Source organism: Schistocerca cancellata, chromosome 6 (genome assembly GCF_023864275.1).
Source record: "Schistocerca cancellata isolate TAMUIC-IGC-003103 chromosome 6, iqSchCanc2.1, whole genome shotgun sequence".
Lineage (NCBI taxonomy): Eukaryota > Metazoa > Arthropoda > Insecta > Orthoptera > Acrididae > Schistocerca > Schistocerca cancellata.
In genome coordinates this window covers 705,029,972-705,035,138 of record NC_064631.1, presented here as the reverse complement: position 1 = coordinate 705,035,138, position 5,167 = coordinate 705,029,972, and the positions used below count along the sequence as shown (strand labels likewise).

At 44.4% G+C, this 5,167-nt stretch overlaps 1 non-coding gene across 1 annotated transcript; it reads left to right on the top strand.

Annotated features, from left to right (window-relative positions):
• The first annotated feature begins 991 nt into the window (after positions 1 to 991).
• Trnat-ugu (transfer RNA threonine (anticodon UGU)) lies at positions 992 to 1,066 on the top strand. The gene has a single exon. It is a non-coding gene; the product is annotated as a tRNA-Thr (tRNA).
• The last annotated feature ends 4,101 nt before the right edge of the window (positions 1,067 to 5,167 follow it).

Sequence of the window (5,167 nt, the reverse complement as noted above, 5' to 3'; positions counted from 1 at the left end):
TCAATCATTTGTGATAGCCCTGTGTTTAGCTGTCTCACTTTAAGACAAACACTCTATGTAACGACAGTTCATGGACCCGATTGATGTTCATATAAACCAATTACAATGGATTCCAAGATATTTGCGTAAGTCAGAATTAATTATCTCAATGAAAGCAAATGCAAAGTTGATCCCCTGGTTCAGCAACGTGCAAGGCGATAGAGAAAATCTCTAGAGGACCTTGTAACGGGATTTCAGCTAGAAGTGGCGAGTCGGCCTGGGAAGGCCCCTACATACCCTGGTAGAGAGGGAGCAACCTCCAACATGGAAGGAACTTTGGCAACAACAATACTGCTCCGAATATTCAAAACGTACCCAATTCTACGATACGCTATCACAACGTGATCGAATTCAACTGTATAACAAACCCACTAGCTGAGCTGTGGCAGTGGATGGAACGTCCCAGCTACAACAAAGCAAACTGGCCACGGCTGACAGGAATTTCATTTTCCAGTGCTTCGGGTAGGCGTGATAGATGCAGGCAACGCGGTAGATGAGCTTCTCTCCTCTACTGAGACGGCTGTGCGCGTGGACTTATCTAGAGAGGTGAGGTCTGCCCACAAAGCAACAACTCCATGGACCACCGAGCTCTCGGAATTCAAGTGGTCTGTTAGGAGAGCAAGTCGAAGCTATCAAAGTTTCCCCCAAATGGAAAGGCTGCATCATCCACGCATATACCGACGAATGAAGCAAAGGTGTAAAGACAAAGTAGATCAGAATAGGCGATAGTCATGGGAACAATTAGTTATCTACCAACTGTGGCGTTCAATGTGTTATTCAGTGGTTTGGTATTTAACTAACTTTTAAATGAAAATGATAATCTTATTTCATTACATTAAGTAATTACTAAATAATTTTTTTTCTCCTGGCTAAAGAGTTGGTCAAGTTGCTAAAGAAATCCAATTTAACGTTGTGTTAAGGGATAAGTCCCTGCAGACGCACTATCCTCTGTGCCCGCGGTGGCTCAGATGGATAGAGCGTCTGCCATGTAAGCAGGAGATCCCGGGTTCGAGTCCCGGTCGGGGCACACATTTTCAACATGTCCCCAATGAAGTATATCAACGCCTGCTTGCAGCTAGGGTGTCCATTTAATTATCATTTCATTTGTGTTAAAGTGTTGTCTGTAAACTGTGTAAGTGTCACTAAATCACAGTTCATACAACAGATTCTATGTAACTATTGATTATGATGGAAACACTTATCTTCAGCAAAATGATCATTAAAACCACCGAATATCAGCCGCGCACAACACTGACGTATGTTACCTGAAACAATATTCTTCGCAACTCGTGCGTAATTAATTTCGGCTCCATACATCAGCAAGAAAAGTTTGTTATATGAATCTTGCTATGAGCACTGTTTTTAATGAACCAATCTGAATCGAATTATTTTCATTAAAATGAGTTCGACACCACCTGTGCACATTTATTTTTACACATATTTTATTTCCTTCAGCATTTATGTCTGCAGAGTTACGTAATTTGAATCTGCCGCCGAGATAATTGTTAAGATGGCGGCAGACAATTGATAGAGACTTTCTTTTTAATAGGATAAGTATTTGAAATGCTTATTAAACTTTTCTTTCATATGTTGCACTATTTAGACTAATTTTCATCAAGCAAACCTTTAATTTTTTCCTAAGGAAAACACAGATAAAAACGCGATACAAATCGCTATCAACAATGGCTGCGCTCCTTGCAGCGGAAAAAAATAATTAACACAGTTAATGCTTATTGAGAGAGGAATTAAAGTTACAAATAATTATTCACTCATATTTATAATAATAATAATGAACTCTATTCTCAAGTAATAATTGACAAATAATTACAACTTATTAACAGACCTCAGTTTGATATACGTCCTGCGTCCGCAACCTAAAAAAGCCAACCAACAAAAGGTAAAAACAAAGGAAGACAAACGCAGATCATAAAAGGAATGTACAGTTATTGTCTTTGTATGATACACATAGATATTTCCAATTACATCATAAAATATTATATAAATAATTAATATTTATCATCGTTTTCACTGTTTTTTCATGTGTCGAATAGATAATGTCTATAACTGTTAGAGGCATAGTTTCCTCTCGTCACACTGTAGCTAAAATGTTTCTCGTAGATGTTACACAACTTAGTCTCGGCCCGTTGCGCGGCCCTTACAAAATTTTTAGGGAAAAGATACATTCAGCAATAGCAGTTGGGGACGAACGGCTAATTTACTGTTACAATACATTCTACCTCAAGACCGTCCAGAAGAAGAAAAAGAACTGCAAAGAGTCATAAGAGAAAACTTAAAGAACGAATGTTTCAATAACGCACATATCTGCCCATAGAGAATGCGGTGTATACATTCGCGAAGAGGGAGGCAACAGGCTCTGATGTGCTCTGATTTTGCTCTGATTGCTCTGATTGTTGCCAGCATCATATTTAAAGTACCAGGGAAGCAGGTTGCTAGCCTTACTTGCCCCGAGTCCCATTGGGTTTTAGTTTTACCCCTAACGGCTGAGGGACTAACCGGTGGATTTGTTAGTCTTTGCCGTATGAGCACAAAGGTGACCACGACTCAGAATATGTCCGAGATGCCCAGCCTTGTACCAAAGTAACTGGTATCCCGACTGTCGGGACCAATTACTTGGCCACTCATATGTTGCCCGTGGTTCATGAACTAGGACATGACTACAGGAACCCACACCATGATGTGCTACTTATGGAAATACACTCCTGGAAATTGAAATAAGAACACCGTGAATTCATTGTCCCAGGAAGGGGAAACTTTATTGACACATTCCTGGGGTCAGATACATCATGATCACACTGACAGAACCACAGGCACATAGACACAGGCAACAGAGAATGCACAATGTCGGCACTAGTACAGTGTATATCCACCTTTCGCAGCAATGCAGGCTGCTATTCTCCCATGGAGACGATCGTAGAGATACTGGATGTAGTCCTGTGGAACGGCTTGCCATGCCATTTCCACCTGGCGCCTCAGTTGGACCAGCGTTCGTGCTGGACGTGCAGACCGCGTGAGACGACGCTTCATCCAGTCCCAAACATGCTCAATGGGGGACAGATCCGGAGATCTTGCTGGCCAGGGTAGTTGACTTACACCTTCTAGAGCACGTTGGATGGCACGGGATACATGCGGACGTGCATTGTCCTGTTGGAACAGCAAGCTCCCTTGCCGGTCTAGGAATGGTAGAACGATGGGTTCGATGACGGTTTGGATGTACCGTGCACTATTCAGTGTCCCCTCGACGATCACCAGTGGTGTACGGCCAGTGTAGGAGATCGCTCCCCACACCATGATGCCGGGTGTTGGCCCTGTGTGCCTCGGTCGTATGCAGTCGTGATTGTGGCGCTCACCTGCACGGCGCCAAACACGCATACGACCATCATTGGCACCAAGGCAGAAGCGACTCTCATCGCTGAAGACGACACGTCTCCATTCGTCCCTCCATTCACGCCTGTCGCGACACCACTGGAGGCGGGCTACACGATGTTGGGGCGTGAGCGGAAGACGGCCTAACGGTGTGCGGGACCGTAGCCCAGCTTCATGGAGACGGTTGCGAATGGTCCTCGCCGATACCCCAGGAGCAACAGTGTCCCTAATTTTCTGGGAAGTGGCGGTGCGGTCCCCTACGGCACTGCGTAGGATCCTACGGTCTTGGCGTGCATCCGTGCGTCGCTGCGGTCCGGTCCCAGGTCGACGGGCACGTGCACCTTCCGCCGACCACTGGCGACAACATCGATGTACTGTGGAGACCTCACGCCCCACGTGTTGAGCAATTCGGCGGTACGTCCACCCGGCCTCCCGCATGCCCACTATACGCCCTCGCTCAAAGTCCGTCAACTGCACATACGGTTCACGTCCACGCTGTCGCGGCATGGTACCAGTGTTAAAGACTGCGATGGAGCTCCGTATGCCACGGCAAACTGGCGGACACTGACGGCGGCGGTGCACAAATGCTGCGCAGCTAGCGCCATTCGACGGCCAACACCGCGGTTCCTGGTGTGTCCGCTGTGCCGTGCGTGTGATCATTGCTTGTACAGCCCTCTCGCAGTGTCCGGAGCAAGTATGGTGGGTCTGACACACCGGTGTCAATGTGTTCTTTTTTCCATTTCCAGGAGTGTATTACAGTACCTTGTACTTAGTCTAGCACCCACATTTAGTATCGGTAATAACCAATATTTACCTCAGGGACAATACTCACGCAGGTGGAGAACAGCCGAAGTTGTTTTAGTGAAGAACAGACTGATGAGGCACTGGAGTTTGTGGGGTACGCGTGACTGGAAATTCGGCTTCCACAACTCCACAGAGAACGCCTGCAGCTATGCAGCTGTACCCCAATGCCCACTCGGCTACAGCAAAGTATGTGATTGGGCTCATGGTGGTGTGGCGGTACCCCACATAACATGATAAAAATGATATTGAATAACTTCGCAAATATACCAAAACTGACGTCGTAACGAAATAAATATCATCGCAGAAAAATAGCAGACTTTGTAATCAATTAATATGATCTGCGAATATAACTGCAATCTCTGTTCATTTGCACATAGAGTAATAAATATCTCTGGAGTGAGCATTGCGTTCTGCGCATGTTGTCAACATTAAACCAGGATTGTCACGTGTTCTCGGAACATCGCTGCGCGTGTGTGCTTTCCGCAGCGTTTGAAGTTTGTAATATCAAGAGTTTTTGTTGTGTTTCACCGTTTATTGATAGTGTAATAGCGATGGTGAATTGTTGTTGCTACTGATGCAAAGAAAAATATGGGAAAGGAGGGATAGTAACTTTTCATGGATACATAACATTTAGCTCTAATTATAGTAATCATATTAGTAAGAGACACTGTATATGTTAAAAATTTCGAGACGCATTGCAATTAAGGCTTGATTCTGTAGACCTATTTTCTATGATTTTATGACTATATAATAGATATTACGGCTCGTAGAAAAGCTTACAAACATTCGCTTCCTCTCGTAAATTTGCTAGTGGAACAGGAAAGGAAATGGTTAGTTGTTTCAGCAATTACTATCCTCCATGCATATATCAGTGATTTGTCGATTATGTATATAGATTACTCGGTCTACTATTTATTTAATAAACTGGGAGCAAGTACGT